The sequence below is a fragment of the Mustela erminea genome, chromosome X (genome assembly GCF_009829155.1).
Source record: "Mustela erminea isolate mMusErm1 chromosome X, mMusErm1.Pri, whole genome shotgun sequence".
NCBI lineage: Eukaryota > Metazoa > Chordata > Mammalia > Carnivora > Mustelidae > Mustela > Mustela erminea.
In genome coordinates, this window is record NC_045635.1 from 57,827,685 (window position 1) to 57,847,152 (window position 19,468).

Genomic DNA, 19,468 nt, shown 5'->3' on the forward strand with positions numbered 1-19,468 from the left:
TCATTCTTTAGTAGGATGCTCTTTAGCCTCCATGTATTTGAGTTCTTTCCAACTTTCCTCTTGTGTTTGAGCTCCAGCTTCAGGGAATTGTGTTCGGAAAATATGCAGGGAATGATCCCAATCTCTTGGTACTGGTTGACACCTGATTTGTGACCCAGGATGTGATCTATTCTGGAGAATATCCCATGTGCACTAAATAAGAATGTGTATTCTGTTGCTTTGGGATGGAATGTTCTGAATATATCTGTGATGTCCTTCTGGTGCAGTGTATCACTTAAGGCCTTTATTTCCTTGTTGATCTTTTGCTTGGATGATCTGTCCATTTCAGTGAGGGGGCTGTTAGAGTCCCCTACTATTATTATTGTCAATGTGTTTCTTTGATTTTGTTATTAATTGGTTTATATAGTTGGCTGCTCCCATGTTAGGGGCATAAATATATAAAATTATTAAATCTTTTTGTTGGACAGACCCTTTGAGTATAATATACTGTCCTTTCTCATCTCTTAGTATAGTCTTTGGTGTAAAAATCTAATTGATCCGATATAAGGATTGGCACCCCAGCTTTCTTTTGATGTCCATCTGCATGGTAAATTGCTTTCCACTCCCCACTTTAAATCTGGATTTGTCTTTGGGTCTAAAATGACTTTTCTGCAGACAGCATATTGATGGGTTTTGTTTTTTTATCCATTCTGATACCCTGTGTCTTTTTTTTCTTTTTTAAGAATTTTTTTTTATTTATTTGACAGACAGAGATCACAAGTAGGCAGAAAGGCAGGCAGAGAGAGGAAGGGAAGCAGGCTCCCTGCTGAGGAGAGAGCCCGACGTGGGGCTCAATCCCAGGACCCCGAGATCATGACCTGAGCCGAAGGCAGCGGCTTAACCCACCGAGCCACCCAGGCGCCCCTACCCTGTGTCTTTTGATTGAGGCATTTAGCCCACTTGCATTCAGAGTAACTATTGAAAGATATGAATTTAGTGCAATTTTATTACCTGTAATGTACTATTATTGTATATTGTTTCTTTTTCTTTCTGGTCTACTACATTTAGGGTCTCTCTTTGCTTTGTGGACCCCTTTCAATATTTCCTGTAGGGCTGGTTTGGTGTTTGCAAATTCCTTTAATTTTTGTTTGTCCTGGAAGCTTTTTATCTCTCCTTCTATTTTCAGTGATAGCCTAGCCTGATATAGTATTCTTGGCTGCATATTTTTCTCACTTAGTGCTCTGAATATATCATGCCAGTCCTTTCTGGCCTACTGTGGATATGTCTGTGGATAAATCTGCTGCCAATCTAATATTTCTACCATTGTATATCACACACTTCTTGTCCTGAGCTGCTTTCAGGATTTTATCTTTGTCACTTAGTCTAGTAAGTTTTACTATTAGATGATGGGGTGTGGACCTATTTTTATTGATTTTGAGGGGGTTCTCTGTGCTTCCTGGATTTTGATGCTTGTTCACTTTGCCATATTGCAGAAATTCTGTGTTATAATTTCCTTCAGTATATCTTCTGCCCATCTCTCTCTTTCTTCTTCTGGAATCCCAGTTATGCTAATATTGTTTTGTCTTATGGCATCACTTATCTCTCATATTCTCCCCTTGTGGTCCAGTAGTTGTTTCTCTTTTTTCTGCTCAGTGTCTTTATTCCCTATCATTTGGTCTTCTATATCACTAATTCTCTCTTCTGCCTCATTTATCCTAGCAGTAAGAGCCTCCATTCTTGATTGAACCTCATTAATTCCTTTTTTTGATTTCAGCTTGGTTAGATTTTAGTTCTTTTATTTCTCCAGAAAGAGATTTTATTTCTCTAGACAGGATTTCTCTAATATCCTTCAAGTCTTTTTTGAGCCTAGCTAGCTTCTTGATAATTGTCATTCTGAACTCAAGATGTGATATATTACCAATGTCTGTATTTATTAGGTCCCTAGCTGTTGGTATTGCCTCTTGTCCTATTTTTATGTTGTTTTTCCACCTTGTCATTTTATCCATATAAGAATATATGAACGAGAGAACAAAATACTAAAAGGGTGGCAAAGACCTAAGAAAAATGTATGCTAACCAAATCAGAAGTAACCCCAAACTGGGGGGGAGAAGATAGGGGGTAAAAAGAAATGTATTTTATATGTATTTATATGTATACATGTAAAAAGAAAAGAAAGAAAAAAAAAAGTCGGGGGAGAGAATGTGCTTAGGCTGGAGACTAGAGCTATGCCCTGTGCTAGATTTAGGGTATATTTTGCTCTATTAGAAGAAATTGTATCCCAAAAGTTTTTAGAAAAAGTAAAAACCCTATATGTATACATAAGTTAAGGTTAGGGGCTCCTGGGTGGCTCAATGGTTTAAAGCCTCTGCCTTCACCTCAGGTCATGGTCTCAGGGTCCTGGGATTGAGCCCTGTGTCGGGCTCTCTGCTCAGCAAGGAGCCTGCTTCCTCCTCTCTCCCTGCCTCTCTGACTACTTTTAATCTCTGTCTGTCAAATGAATAAATAAAATCTTTCAAGAAAAATAAGGTTACGGGGCACCTGGGTGGCTCAGTGGGTTAAGGCCTCTGCCTTCGGCTCAGGTCATGATCCCAGGGTTCTGGGATCGAGCTCCGCATCGGGCTCTCTGCTCAGCAGGGAGCCTACTTCTTCCTCTCTCTCTGCCTGTCTCTCTGCCTCCTTGTGATCTCTGTCTGTCAAATAAATAAATAAAATCTAAAAAAAAGAAAAGAAAAGAAAAATAAGGTTACATATAATGAAGGCTAAAATATGACTATAATAATGAAGGTTTACAAAGATTTTTTAAGATAGGTATTGTTAAGATAAACTAGTTAAAAAACCTTAAAAGAGAAAAGTTAAAAAAAATAGAATAAGAAAAAAATAAAATTAAAAAAATTTAACTTTGCAAGACTAAAGGCCTATGGTGAGAAATCCATGAATTCCATGTATTGCTTTCCCCTATCTCTGGAGTTCTGCTGTTCTTGATTAGTGAGCTTGGTCTTTGCTGAATATTCTTGCCTATCTTCTTGGGGAGGGGCCTGTTGTGGTGATTCTCAAACGTCTTTGCCCAAGGAAGAATTGCACTGCCCTTGCCATGGGCCAGGCTAATAAATCTGATCGAGTTCGTTCTCGGGAGGTTTTGTTCCCTGAAGGCTTTCCGTATAGCTCTGGAGGATGAGAATGGAAATGGCAGCATTCCAGTCTCTAGCCCAGAGGAGACGATAGCTCAGGGCCCCACTCTTCAGTGTGCCCTCAGAGAAAAGGGAGTCAGTCACTCCCATCTCCCTGGTCTCCAGCCGCACTCTGGGCTTACCTGGCCTGTGACTGAGTGTTTTTGTCTCTGATGCACAACCCTATTTGGAGTCTCTAAACCCAGCAGATTCCTGCCTCCAGAGGAGTAAGTTGAGTCTCCCTGGATCTGCCATTTGTGGGGTCCCTGCTCAAAGAACAGTGTCCCAACTGTGTCATGGATCCCAGTTTAAGGTAACCCTGAGCTGAGAGCCCACTCCTCGGCTCTGTCTCTGTAGTCAGCTTCCCCATTTCGATACCTGGGCACTCTGCCACACTCAGACACCCCTGATCTTTCAGTGACCCCATAGGTCCTGAGATTACACTGTCCCTGCAAGGGCTCCATCCTCGCTTAGTGTCTAGAGCAATGTTCCTCAGAGGAGCAGACTTCTAAAAATTCCAATTTTGTGCTCCATTGCTCTACCGCTTGCTGGGAGCCAGCCCTTCTCCCCGTGGTCTATCTTCCTGTCCCCTCAGATTCACTTCTTCACATGTCCTATGTTTCAGAAAGTGGTCGATTTTCTGTTCCTAGAATTACTGCTCTTCTTCTTTTCAATCTCCTGTTGAGTTTGTAGGTGTTTGGAATGGTTTGATAACTATCTAGCTGAACTCCTGCAACCTGATGTCATTTCAGTCCACTACTCCTCCACCATCTTGCCTCCCTCACTACTAAAAACAAAAACAGTCTTAACTAGCCTGCTTCTTAGTTATATCCCTACTTTATTCATGGTGTTCTGGGTTCAGGTGGTAGCTTCTGGACTTCTTGGCTTTCCTCTCTGGAACCTCATCTTATAAGGAAGCTAAGGTGAGGGCATTCTTGATCTACCATGCCTGGAGCAGAGTTTCTGCCTTATGAGTAGTAGCTGAGTGTAGAAATGAGATCCCAGACATTTCTGCCATGCCCATTCAGATTAGAGCTTCTGAAAACAGGGTTGAGGGATGATGATTAAGGTGGGCATCCTTTCACACCCCATGTGACATCGTAATCCTAGGTTTTGAGTTGGGGGGAACTGCCCTGTGTTGTTGGCTACAACTGCTACAACACTGAGTTGGGGAACATGGGGGTAAGGGCATAGAATGAATCATATTTTAAAAAGCCACAGACTGTCACTGTTCTTACCAAATCTAGATTTTCTTAAAGGAATGTTTCTTGGTTTGCTGTGTGTTCTTAGGACAATTTCCAGAGAGTTTTAATGATTGTTACTTTTTTTTTAATATTTACCAGTCATGTCTGTCAAGCTCTTCATGCCACTATTCTATAAATCATTCCCCCTGTTCCTTTCTTGTGGTTTTATCCCCAGCTTTTGAGTACCTTATGCATATGTGATTCAGTACTCATCCAAAAACTCAAGGAGATCTCTTAGTAGTATCTCCGGAGCTCACACTCTCTGTCCAACTCCCTCTTCTCCTGTACTCTCCTGTACAATTTCAAATTCCATTGGCCCCTCTGAACTCCAGTCTGTCTCTTCAACTCTATGAGCTCTGTTTGAATTCCCTCTCCTTGCACTGTGGCCTTGAAACTGCCTCCACACAGTAATACTTACCTTGTTTATTTCCCTTTTGAGGGAGATCACAACCCTATGTTACTTGTCTGGTATTTGAGAAAAGATTGTTTTACATCATTTTCTCCCGATTTTATAGTCACTTAAGGAAGTAGAGTAAATCTGACCCCTTTTACTTCATCTTGGCTGGAAGTTGAATTCTCCTTCCAGTGCTCTTCTGCTACTTACTTTTGCATAGTGGTTAAGAGCCAGAATTCTAGGTTTGATTTCTGCCTTTCTAGTGTTTCAGGCAGGTCACTTCACTTTTCAGTGCCTCATCTTCTTCTACAAAGTGAAGATAATAGGAGTACCTCCCTTCTAATATTAGGAGGATTAAGTGAGTTAATGGCTTGTTGGGTGTGTTATGGCCAATAAGAAGTTGAAATAAGTTTTAGGTACTATTATCACCACCACCACTGTTGCTATTACTACTATCTTCATTTCCAGTATATCATTGGGGAAATTGCCTACAGCATTACTTGTGGAAGAGATATAGAAGAGGACTAGATCAAAATATCTAGCAATTATTGCTAAATATTAGATACTATAGAGTAGCTGTATTTTTGTATGAACTCTCATTTATTTGTATTACTGTACAAATTTCAGATGCTAGACTCTTAGAGATGTAAGAGATCACATACATTGAGTCACTTATTTTGCACAGGAGCAATGTTAGGCCTATAGATATAATTCCCTGGGCTAAGATTGTATAAGTCAGTCTCTGACTTCCAATAAATGCTTTTGGTGTCACACCATGATATTACTTGTTTTTTCTATACCTCATACTTTCCTTTACCACAATCCAAATGAAAATGGTGCTAGTAAATCTCCAAAATTTTGTGATTTAAAAAATTGATGTATAAGATAATGTTGACTGCCCATATGAAGTCTTGGGGTAATTCACCCTAGGGGTAGGTGAATATGTTCAATACCCAGGCATTAGCAGAGTATCCATGGCCTGTTTCTATTTTATGAGGATCTGGAAATTGTTAAGGTGGCTAATTTTGGAAATGTGTTGCATTTCCATCTGGTCTGAATCAATGAACTTGAACTTTATGCTACATAAGATGGAGACCTTTTTTTTAAGTTTTTATTTAAATTCTAGTTAGTTAATATACAGTGTAATATGAGATTCAGGTATACAACATAGTGATTCAACACTTCCATACATCACCCTGTGTTCATCACAAGTGCACTCCTTAATTCCCATCACCTATTTAACCCATCCCCCATCCACCTCCCCGCTGGTAATGATCAGTTTTTTTTCTCCACAGTTATGAGTCTATTTCTTGGTTTTCATCTCTCTTTGCTCACTTGGTTTGTTTCCTAAATTCTACATTTGAGTGAAATCATATGGTATTTGTCTTTCCCTGACTGACTTATACTGTCTAGCTCCAGCCACGTCATTGCAAATAGTAAGATTTCATTCTTTTTATGGCTGAGTAATATTCCAGCATTTGTGTGTGTGTGTGTGTGTGTGTGTATACCAACTGTTCTTTACCCATTCACCAGTCAGTGGACAGTGGGCTGTTTCCATAATTTGGCTATTGTAGATAATGCTGCTCTAAATAGCAGGGCACGTGTATCCCTTCAAATTGGTATTTTTTGTATTCTTTGGGCAAATACCTAGTAGTGCAATTGCCAGATCCTAAGTTAATCCTATTTTTAATTTTTTTTATGTTTTGAGGATCCGCCATAATTTTTTTTTAATTTTTTGAGAAACCTCCATACCATTTTCCAGAATGGCTGCATCAGTTTGCTTTGAGGTGGAGACATTTTATAAGACACCAGTTTTAGAGACTGTTATATAATGTTTCCAGAATCTTTTTGTGTTTGAAGTTTAATTACTTATCTGGGCACAAATAATGGGGTATTCATACTATCTGATGAAGAAAGCAAATGGATACCTCCTATTGACTTGGATACCCTGCTTTGAGCCCTCAAACTTTCCATGTATGAATGATGTACTGTATTGGGAGAACAATGCATTTGATACTTTACTGTAATACTCTTCACCATGTCAAGGTGGTATTATAATAAAACTGATAATCTGTTATTGAATATCTGTGCCCAGACATTGTGCTATACCCTTTACATGCATTATCTCCTTCCTTCTTACAGAAACATTTGGAAGTGAGTATTATATTCCAGTTTTACAGAGGAGGAAACGGAGGCTCAAAAAAGATGAAGTATCTTTTCCAAGATTACACAGCAATCAGGGGTAGATATGGGGTTTTGACCCTAGGTGTCTTATTCTGAAGTCCTGTGCCTCCCACAAGACTTGGAACTACTACTGTGATCTTTGGTCGTAAACTGATGGAAAGGTTTAGAAGCCACTGCACTAATAGATCAGATAAGCAGTTCTTGTGGTTAATGCTGTTTGAGATTGGTGATCTTGCTAGCTAATGGTTCTGCCTCCTGTCTTCCATTAACTCACTTTTAATCAGAGCTATAAAAAAAAAATACAAACACGTGGCTTTGAGCTCCAAAATCTTTTGACTTTGTCTCGCCTGTGCTCTGGAGCATCAAAGTGACCTTTTCTTTGCTCATTAAGTAGGAAGAGACCCCATAAATAAAATACTAAAAGCCTCACTAATGGAATTGACTTATCAGAGTTCCAAAACATTGAGTGCTCCAGAAACATTTAGTCATAAAAGCTAAATTATGAAAACAAAGATCTTCTACTCCCCCTTCCTCCTTCCTTCCTTTCCCTCTCCCCCTCTCATTGTCTTTGTTTCCTTTCATTCTCTCTTTTTTTCCCTTTTACTTTTTCTCTCTCATTCTCTGTCTCTTCACTCATTCTCTCTCTCTTTTCCTTGTTCTCTCTTTGCCCCCCCATATTCATATTGTAGCTGCCTCTCCTTTATGCAGACACTAAGCAAGAAGTATGTTTGCTTCAGGTTGCCATGGAAATGTTGCAAGTAGGCCTTTTAAAGAAAATGCCCTGTTCCATTAGTGAAATTACCCAGATCTTCTAAGGTTGGTAATTTAGGGACAGTTTCCTACATAGAAATTACAGCTCAGGACTCTGAAGTTCAGCCACCCCTCCACCTGAATTTCCATTTTCCTTCATATAGTTTCTTCTCTTCTTAGAGATTTGGGTATAATTTTATTAAAGGAAAGGGTGAATTTCTTCAGACATCTATTATGATTTAGTTTTTTTAACCCACAAAACATCTTTTGTGACTTCCAATATGCTCTTTTTCAGAGCAGAAAAGAGGGTACAAATTGGAAACTTAGACATACAAAGCCTGGCTTGGAATGGGAGCAAAAGGGTTTTGGAGTAAAGAGAGCAAAGTCTTAACTCTGGTAAGGAGAGGCAGATAGAAAAAGATTAAGATTTTTGCTGGAAAAAGGGGGTTCCTTTCCCCTCATTTGGCACCAGACCAAAAAAAATGAAGAGCAGCACCAGCCTCTGAATGATAGGAAAAGAGGAGGGCCATACTTTCCTGGCCTGTACAAATGGTACTGCTCTGGTCCCAAGTGGGAATGGATTTGGTGTCCCATACAACCATAGAGAGGGGTAACCTCAGGAAGGCCCAAACTTCTGTAAGAGGTGTCTAACACCAACAGAGGTTTCTGCCATGCTCTGCAATAGGCAGCTGTTTCCTCACTTCCAAAAATATGTTCTGAGAGTTTAGGCACTGGGGAGACAGCTATGAATGGACATAATCCCTACCTTCCTAGAACTTACAGGCCTACTGTTAGAGGTGGTGTAGCAACAAATTTCAAGAATAGTTAAGAAAAAATGTCGGATGGTAATCAATATGAAGAAGAATAAGCATATTAAGATAAAGATAATAATGATGAGAAGCAGTTATGATAAATATTTAGAAGGCCTGTTTGAGGTGATAACATTTAAACTAAGCCTTAGAGATAAGATGAATCTAGCTAAAGAGTCGGGAAAGAAAGAGTGTTACAGATAAAGGAAAAGGTGAGTTCAAAACCCCTGAGATTAGGACAAGTTTGGCCTTTCTTAGAACCCAAGGGAAAATATGAGTGGAATGAGACATCAGCAGAGGCCAGATTGTTCAGATGGGATTTATCGGCCATGGTAAGCTATTTGGATTTGTTCTGAGTTTAGTGGGAAGCCACTGGAAAATTTTAAGGAGGAGTGCAATTGGTCAGATTGTGCTTTAACAAGAGTACTGTTTGCAGAATGGGCATTTGACCTCAAGAGTGGAAGCAGGGATACTAGTTAGGATGCAACTACTTTTGTCCTAGAGAGAGATAATGCGGTCTTAGATTAGGATGGTAATGATGGGGAATGAGAGAAGTGGGAGGATTTGGGTTATAATTTGAACATACAGTCATCATGGCTTGCTGATGAATTGGGCATGGGGCTAGAGAAAAGGAAAAAAACTAAGACTATCCTCTCTTTCTAATTTTAGTATTTGTGAAGCTCAAACTAGAGTGTTGGAAATTTGGTGGTTAGAATTAGCTGGTGAGACAGTTACTTGGAAAAATAGAAGCCCAAATAAGACTGGAAGAGCTCAGGAATTGACAGACTAACAGCAGTCAGTTCAACAGCTGCCATGCCAGTGAGGAAGGCAAGTGCAAGAGGATGAATAATAGCCCCTTGGAGAGGAGACTGGTGGTAGAAAGCTGCTTAGCCCACTCCTGTGGTGGTGGGGAGCAGTTGGCAGGTACCTGAGAAATCCTGCCTGGCCCAGGAGAGAATGGAAAAACTTGGTGATTCAGGATTTGGGTCAGGGGGACTGGGGTAGTTTGCCATCTCTTGGTCGCCTTCATTGTGATCCAGATATCTTAATTTCACCCCTCAGGCTATTAGGATCCATATAAACACCTGTTAACAGGTGTTTATAACAGAAAAACAGAACAGAAAAAAAAATCTTTGGATATGAAAAATACATTTTTCTACTTATAACAAAGAGCTGATTAGGTACAGGGATGAGAAATAAGATGATTTGCAAGTTCTGTTTCTACCCATCTCCAGGAATGTGCAAAGCTCTATTACTAAGGACTGTGCTAAAAAGGCCTGTCATGTGGTATGTTGTAAGTGTGCATCATGTAAACAGTGTTAGGATTGGTGGTGCTGGTTGCCTTTAAAGAATCATTGCTTTAATATTACTACATTTAAAAAAAAGGAAAAGCAGGGGATCTTTAGGATAATTGGTAAACCAACAACCATCATTTGCCTATCTCCTTTATGAAGACAGCATAGTATAGTAGCTAAAAGCATGGACTCTTGAGATGCCTGGGTTCTAATCTGTGTTCCGCCACTTACTTGAAGCATGACCTTTGGGTCAGTTAGTTAATATTCTCTAAGCCTGAGTTTTTGTCATCGATAAAATGAGGATGATGTGGGGTACCTGGGTGGCTCAGTGGGTTAAAGCCTCTGCCTTCAGCTCAGGTCATGATCCCAGGGTCCTGGGATTGAGCCCCGCATCAGGCTCTCTGCTCGTCAGGGAGCCTGCTTCTCCCCTCCCTCTCTGCCTGCCTCTCTACCTACTTGTGATCTCTGGCTGTCAAAATAATAAAAAAAAAAGATATGTTGATATTTATAAAGTGTTTAAAACACTATCCTATTAGTGTTCGTTAAATAACATAAAATAAACAAGCACTTGGATAGGAGGCTAATCAAAATGTAAGACTGACCCAAAATACTGGGTCACTGTGTAGAGTGAGCAGGACAAAAAAAGCAATTGACTGGGAGTTAAGACGCAGGTGTAGAGAGGCTCTGAATTAGGACTGGGGGTGCCTGTTAGGACTTGATTAGTCTTTTTCTGGTTATAAGAAAGGAGTTAATATAGATATCTTGAGGCCCAGAGATAGGTGAAGAATCACTAGATTCTCTAACACTGAACTATATATAAATAATTGAAATAATGCCATGCTGACATTAGAGCTAATAGAATATTCATCTCTGAAAAACCACTGTTTTTCCAAAGCTAAATTTAACTCCTGTGTCCTTCTAGAAATGATGTCCTTACAGAAACCTCACTGAACTTCCTTCTTTCCTTCCTTCCTTTCTCTCTCTCTTACTTTCTTTGTTGGAGGAGAGGGAGCTATCATTTCTGTCAGGAGAAGAGATGAAATGTAAAAAAAAAAAAAAACCTTTTATACTTTATTTTCCTCCTATTAACCAAGACATTTCCTCCTCTGTCCTATTTTATCCCAAGTGTTCTTATCCAAAAGACATAAAATTGCATTCTTTATATATTATACTGAATAGTGCTTATAAACATCAAATGGCAAAAGTCAACATCTGTGGATGGATCATGATAGTAATTATAAGTGGCACATTTAACTTATTCTATCTGGGAATACACAGAGTTAAGACCCTTTTCAGAGTTATAGAGCTACATGGATTTGGAGGGGCCTCATCTATCTTCCTCAACTCTACCTACACCTTTCTAGAAAGATGAATCTCTTATTTTTACAGGGCCCTTGGGAATGAAATTTTGTAACCTCCTCCTAAGTTCTTTATGTCATGAATATAGTTGCAAAAATCCTCAACAAACATTAGCACCGAATCCAACAATACATTTAAAATATACACTACAATCAAGTGGGATTTATTCCTGGGATGCAAGGGTGCTTCAATATTCACAAAACTCAATGTGATATGTCACATTAATAGATGAAAGCATATAAATCATATAATCATTTCAGTAGATGCAAAAAGCATTTGACAAAGTATAACATCCATTCATGTTTAAGGCCCTCTGCAAAGTCTAGAGGGAGTATATTTTAATATAATAAAGGTCTTATGTGAAAAACCCACAGACATCATATTCAATGGGGGGAAAACTGAGAGTGTTTCCCCTAAGGTTAGGAAAAAGATAAGGATGTCCTATCTCACCAATTTTCTTTAGCATAGTACTGGAAGTCCTAGCCACAGCAATTAGACAGCATAAAGAAGTAAAAAGCATGCAGGTTGGTAAGGAAGAAGCAAAACTCTGACTTTATTCATATGACATGATATTATATATAGAAAACCTAAAAGATTCCACCAAAAAACTGCTAGAGCTGATAAATGAATTCAGTAAAGTTGCAGAATTTAAAACAATGAAACAGCAGAAAGAGAAATAAAGAAAGCAATCCCATTTACATTTGCACCCAAAACAATAAAATACCTAGGAATAAACCTAGCTGAAAAGGCGAAAAACCTGTATTCTGAAAACTATAAAACACTGATGAAAGAAACTGAAGATGACACAAAGAAATGGAATGACATTCCATGCTCATCGATTGGAAGAACAGATATCATTAAAATGTCTATACTACCCAAACAATCACACATTTAATGAAATCCCTATAAAAATACCAAAATACAAGAGAGAGCCCAAGCTCTCATTTTTCACAGAGCTAGAACAAACAATCTTAAAATTTGTATGGAACTACAAAAGATCATGAATACCCGAAGCAACATTGAAAAAGAAAAGCAAAGTTGGAGGTATCACAATTCCATACTTCAAATTATATTACAAAACTGTAGTGATCAAAACAGTATGGAACTGGCACAAAAATAGACATATAGATCAATGGTACAGAATAGAAAACCCAGAAATAAACCCACAACTATATGGTTGATTAATCTTAAAGAAAGGAAGAATGAATATCCAATGGGGGAAAAGACAGTCTCGTAAACAAAATGGTATTGTTTTGTTCATTCAAAAGAATGAAGCTGGACCATTTTCATCATACACAAAAATAGCCTCAAAATGGATTATGGACTAAATATGAGAACTGAAACCATGAATATCCTTTCAGAGAGCACAGGCCATCATCTCTGACATTGGTGGTAGCAACATTTTTATAGATAGGTCTTCTGGGGCAAAGGAAACAGAAGCAAAAATAAACTATTGGGGACTACATTAAATAAAAAAATTTTCTGCATAATGAAGATAACAATGAACAAAACTAAAAGGCAAGCCGTTGAATGGGAGAAGATATTTACAAACCACACATCTAATAAAGGGTTAGCATCCAAAATATATAAAGAACTGATACAACTCAATACCCAAAAAACAAATAATCCAATTACAATATGAGCAGAAGACATGAACAGACATTTTTCCAAAGAAGACATATAAATGACCAAAAGACGCATGAAAAGTTGTTCACCGTCATTCATCATCATGAAAAAGAAATTAAAACTACAATGAGATATCACCTCATACCTGGCAGAAGGTTAAAATAAAAACACAAACAACAATGTGGTGAAATCTTGCACTGTTTGTGGGAATGCAAACTGGTGCAGCCACTATGGAAAACAGTATGGAGATTCCTCAAGAAGTTAAAATTAGAACTACCCTATGAGCCAGCAATTGCACTACTGGGTATTCACCCAAAAAATACAAAAACATTATTTCGAAGGGATACATGCACCTTTATGTTCCTATGCTTATTACAGCATTATTTACAATAGCCAAATATGGAAGCAGTCCAAATGTCCACTGATGAATATATAAAGACATATATAAAATTAAGAAGTGCAAAAGAATGAAATAGTAACATTTTCAACAATATGGATGAAGGTAAAGAGTATAATGCTACATGAAGTAAGTCAAAGAAAGACTATACAATATGATCTTATATGTAAAATTTAAGAAATAAACGAGCAAAGGGGAAAAAGATAAACCAAGAAACAGACTCTTAACTGTAGAGAACAAACTGATGGTTACCAGAGGTGATGGTGGTGGGGAAATGGGGGTAATAAGGGATGAGGATTAAAGAGTATACTTAATCATGATGAAAAAAAAAATTAATAGCATTAAAAAGTCCAAACAGATGACCCAGTCATTCTATTAGGTATATACTTGAGAAATCAAAGCGTATATTGACACAAAAATTTGTACAAAGATGTTCAAAGAAGCATTATTCATAATAGCCAAAAGAGGAGACAACCTGAGTGTCCACCAACAGATAGTTGGATAAATAAATTGTGATGTCACAGCACAATAGATTATTATTTGTATTTAAAAAGGAAGTTCTGATATATGCTACAACATGGATGAAACTTGAAACATGCTAAGTAAAAGAAACTGGTCAAAAAGATATATATTATATTATTCCTTTATATGAAATATCCAGAAAGTACAAAGTCCTACAGACAGAAAAGTAGATCAGTGACTGAGACCAGAACAGGGATGAGGGCTGCAGCAGGAATAAGGAGTAACTGCTAAGGAGTACAGGGTGTCTTTCTGGGATGTTAAAAATACTTTCAAGTCACATTGTGGTGATGGTGTACAACTCTGTGTACTGAAAACCACTAAAAACTATATACCATAAGCGGGTGAATTTTATGGTATATGAAATCTGTCACAATAAAAACTGTTTGAAAAGAAAAAGAAAGAAAAGAGTAAGAAGCAATCCAGCTACCTTGCTGGAAAGACTAAATGGAGAGGGCATATGGAAAGAAGTAGCACTGGAACTACATGTGGAAGGAGAGATGCCCTGCCTTCCCAGTGTTAAAATCAAGCTTTTAAATAACTCCAGCCCCAGCCATCAAGTACTGCAATTGTACAAGAGAACCTGAACAAGATTAGCAGAACTGCCCAGCTGAGTCAAATCTACACATAGAACTATGGAATCTAATAAAACCAATTTTATTTTAAGCCACTAAGTTTGGGGGTAGTTTGTCATACACTGAGAGATAACCAGAACAGCAATTTGGGAAAAGATACCATAGACTCCAAATGGGTCAGAGATTTAAATGGAAACCTGAAACAGCACAAGTATTAGAAGAAAATATGGGCAAATCCTTCTATAACCAGCATAAGGGGAAAGATTTTTCTAGTTGTGTTTCAAAATAAAGATGTAATAAAGTAAAAGATTGATACATATAATTACTTTTAAAAAGTAAAGGGTTTGCAGGGCAGAATCTCCATTAACAAATAAAGGGGGAGATGCAGACCAGGAACCCAGAACTGCTCCAAGGAAGTGAATAATAGCTCTTCATGTCTACAATTAAAAAAACTTTAAGTCTTCAAGTCCAATAAAACTACATTTCCAAAAAAAAAGGGAAAGGAAAAGAAACAGAATTGGAAAAAGTAAAAAAGTAGAAGAAGCAGATCCTGAAAAAGTGGTGGAAAAAGTATTGAACTGACATGTAGTAAGTGGGAAGGTGGAATATTTCCTGAGGAGGAAAGGATTTTACAGATGCTGACAGTACTAGGGAACCTGAAGAATTTTTTCATTGTCCAGAGTTAAAGGATTTCTTAATTCTCAAAAAGCTGTTAAAGAAAAATAGGGTGCAAAAAGAAAACCTGTATCTGACAGTGAATCAGATGACAGCAAATCAAAGAAGAGAAGAGATACTGCTGATAAACCAAGAGGCCTTGCCAGAGGTCCTGATCCTGAAGGAAAAATTGGTGCCACAGACAGCAGTGGAAAATTAATGTTCCTCATGAAATGGAAAGATTCAGATGAGGCAGACTTGGTGCTAGCAAAAGAGGCAATTATGAAGTGTGCTCAAATTATAATTGCTTTTTATGAAGAGAGACTAACTTGGCATTCTTGTCCAGAAGATGAAGCTCAATAATTGTGTTGCTTTTTGTATATATTACATGTAAAATCTAGGTTTTGGTTTTTGGATTTATTAGCATGAAGTGACATTCTAATGAAAATCAAGTTTGATATATTCATTTTGAAGTAGTATTGGGGGAGTTGCTGGGCAGTTTTTTTCATCCAGAGCACTGGTTAGCTTGAACAAATAAAAGCTTTCCATTATCAGAAGAGGATATTTGAGACCATGGTATATTATTCTCCTGCATTAGAGAACACCTTTTTAAAGTATTGGGGGAAATCTCCATAATCATTACGCAATCAGAATTTTGTTTAACTCCCATATACCCGAGTTTTTTGTTTGTTTTAGGTTTTGTGTGTGTGTGCGTGTGCATAAAAATACATATGTAAATGATTTTCTTTCTTTGTTTTTTTTTTTTTTAACATTTACCGAAACAAAAATAGCATTTTATCATCATAGATAAGCCTGTGTTTCTGGGATGCCATCATTTTCAGCAACCTAAGAAATCACTTGAAGTTAAATTGAAATTTTTCTGAAGTCTTAGCCTATCAAATTTTGTAACTAATTGGACAATTTAAATATAATGTAAACAATTTAAATCAGACAATTTTAAAGCAGCTATATCAGAATCCATATGCCTATCTACAGTCCTATAAATGCAAGTTTATTTGCAAGATCACTGAATAGAAAATTTTATCACTGTCAACAACCTCCCCACCCAAATGAGAAAACTAGACAAGTCCTGAAACGTTTTAATTAAGTCAGTAAAACTTACTTAAGTGGACGTTTAAAGGAAGAAGTCGAAATCCTTGCTTTGCATTGATTAAAAGGTCCTGATTCATGGTATGTCTATGCCTTTGTTCATGGAAATCTAATCATAATCAGAAAGTTAGAGATGTTGAGAATTTAGGACCTACTGGAATAAATGGTTAACAAACTTCTATATTCTAAATTCTTTGACTTGCATGTTTTTCTTTACTCCAACTCATTCCTTAGATGTAGCCTCAGTCTTCTCAATATTTGAGTTACTAATTCAGCAGAAACCAGAAAAACCAGTAACTTTGCAGTAGTCAGAATGTTATCCAAATTTATATTGTTTACTTTATTGTAAGTAATGGTAAACAGTGGTCAATAGTTTTTTAGGTTTTGTGGGTTTTTTGTTTTGTTTTGTTTTATTCAGGCTCCATGCCCATCGTGGAGCCTGATGTGGGGCTTAAACTCATGACCCTGAGATCAAGACGAGCTGAGATCAGGAGTCAGACATTTAAGCTACTGAGCCACTTAGGTGCCCCAATAAATGGCTTTATTTTTCTTTAAAATAAATAAAGGGCCCTTGGGAATGAAGTTTTGTAACCTCCTTCTAAGCCATTTCTGAATGAGATTTTGTAGCCTCCTTCTAAGCCTTTCTTTGTCAGGACATCTTCCGTTTTATTCCAAGTAAAATCCCATTACAAAAGCGAAGGTATTCCATACCCTCCTGATGCTCTATAGTAATAGTGCTTCTTTGCACTGACTGTAGTGGACTACATTACTACAAAAAAACCTATACAAGAAAATGCTTTTGGGGGGTTCTGATTTAGTAACAGCTTGTTTATAATACAAATATATGGTTTTATGTCTGCTTTGTGTGGGGAAGAAGAGGATAAAACTCTACAAGAGGTATGAGAAGTTTGCTTTCATAACCTTTCCTTGTTACTACTAGGTTGTGATCACATCATAATTTATCATTAACAGCATGAAGGGAGTGCTCTTATTTTCTGGGCCTATCTGATTTCTAGCTACACCAATTATTTTTAAAAATTCTACTCAAACCAAAATATGAGGGTTAGTTGAGGGGAGAACAATTTGTGGGGAACTCTGACCTGCATTTAATATGTGTCCCCTTTCTTTTTCCCAGTATTTGTTAGTCTCTGGGTCCTTTTGATGTTCTAATTTTTCTTAATGTAGCCTAGGAGAAAGTCCTGGTAGATCTTACTGAACTCAGAAAAAAGTAGTTAAGCTAAGTCTCCTTAGTAATTAAAGGGTGTGCTGCGAATAATTTAGTAATTAAAGAGGGGGCTGACCAAACTTGGTTGGTCAAGTGTGATAGCTCACAGTTAACATTTATTTAGCCAACTTAATTCCAAGGTTGAGCATAAAATCTCTTTTTCCGAACATTATTGATTGTATGATCCTGAGTATTCAAGATTAAATCATGTTAATCCAATATATCTCTTGTAGGTTATCATCTGGTATACATTTGACTTACTGTAGTCCATACTCCTTTCCTTATAACTGAAAAGATATTCTAAATTCATCCCAGCAGATACGATGTTAGCTCCTTAACATGTCCATAAGGAAGAAAATCTTACACATTTAATTCTGCCTGGAGGGGGTACTGCAAAGCATTATGGACAGAAAGCTGAAGTTTCATAATAAAACCATTGTAGATAAGGTGTCAAAATGCCGTTTTAATCAAATTTTAATCATCTTGACTTCACCTGTCACATCATATTTTATTTTCTATTAGTCACACACCTCTGAAATGCTCAAAGGGGCATTGGTGATAGAATCTACACCTGTCCTGATATGTTTTCATGGCCAGAATTTGATAGATCTTTGTGCAAAGATCTCCATATGGGTGCAGTCTCTCCATATGAAATAAACTTTTATGTGGCTACAGATAAGAACTTAGTAGCATCTCTTGGCTATAGAGTCATCCTTCTCAAGCAATTTGCGTTCTTGTTGTGTATCACTCTGAAGTAGGGTTATACTGAAATGTACTTTAGATGCTAAAATAATTCATGTTTGTATCCCTCCAGTTCTATTACCATATGCTCTTTGTAACTTTTATTTAAGACTACTTGCAAATGTCAGGTACAGTGTTTAGAAGGTGTCCATCTCCATCTGTATAACAAAGAGTAAGGATTGGGCATTGTGATTCATCTAGATAATTGAGCATAAACTAAAAACTCCAGGGGGATGGAGAGTAAGACTATAGCTCATGAATTGGATTAAATAGGGACCTTATATGAAGTGTTCCAATGACACGGACTAGATTTTCCTAGAGAAAGAAGATTTCGTGTTGAAGTGTTACCTCTATGTTTTTAGAAAAAGTTTGAGAATCACAGTTTATGGATTATTCTAGTATGCTTGCTTCTCCCTCTTCCTTTGCCCACATTTGGGCTTTTTTTTTTTTTTCACTGTTACTTAGGCCTAGGCACAGCATTTATATTCAGCAAATATTTTTTGAGCAAAAATTTGAGACAAGTTTGGCAAAAAAAAAAAAAAAAACAAAAACGTATTTCTCCATGTTGATGTTTATTTAACCAGTTGCTGAAGGGAATTTGGGGTTATGTCTGATTCCCACTTCCACACAATTTACATATTATTTGATCTGTTTATCTTCTAATGCATTTTTATTTTTATTTTTATTTTTATTTATTTTTTTAAAAGATTTTATTTATTTATTTGACACACAGAGAGAGAGATCACAAGTAGGCAGAGAGGCAGGCAGAGAGAGAGGGGAGGAAGCAGGCTCCCTGCGGAGCAGAGAGACTGATGCAGGGCTTGATCCCAGGACCCTGAGACTGTGACCCAAGCTGAAGGCAGAGGCTTTAACCCACTGAGCCACCCAGGCACCCCTGCATTTTTATTTTTAAAGTTTACCTCAAGTCATTAAATATTTGCATTAATTGAAGAATGGAATTTATTATCCAATAACTGTGTATCTTAAAGTTGCTTTACCCTCTTTTTTTTTTTTTTAGGGAAATCAATGGCTTTATGTCTTTTTAGGCAGCATTGTTCCTCTAATATAGCATTGTAACTAATGATAGTTAATCTTTATATTCAATCATTCAACCAGTGATTGAATATATTCAATTCCAAGTGGACCAGTGTCATTTTTCTGTATAGTGGGAGTGAATAAGATTATCTGTAGATTAGCCAGAAGGAAAATAGCTTTGTGTTTTACCTTTGTAGCAGACTCTTGGAAGGTATTTAATTTGATAATGTTATCTGTAAGAAATAGAATAAAGCAGGATGAAGCATGTACGTTCAAATAAACGTGTAGCTGATGGCACTCTTGAAAGCAGAAAGTGCTAATTTTTTACTTTTAAAAAAATCTGGAAGAGGGCTGAAAATAATTCAGGGGAGGAAAAATTATGTCCAAGTAAAATCACATGACTAA

General features: G+C 37.4%; 1 protein-coding gene and 1 pseudogene across 5 annotated transcripts in view; both read left to right on the top strand.

The window, feature by feature from the left end:
• EDA (ectodysplasin A) overlaps positions 1 to 19,468 on the top strand; it is a 477,063-nt gene that overhangs the window by 144,306 nt on the left and 313,289 nt on the right. The window lies entirely within an intron of this gene.
• LOC116583672 lies at positions 14,811 to 15,662 on the top strand (annotated as a pseudogene).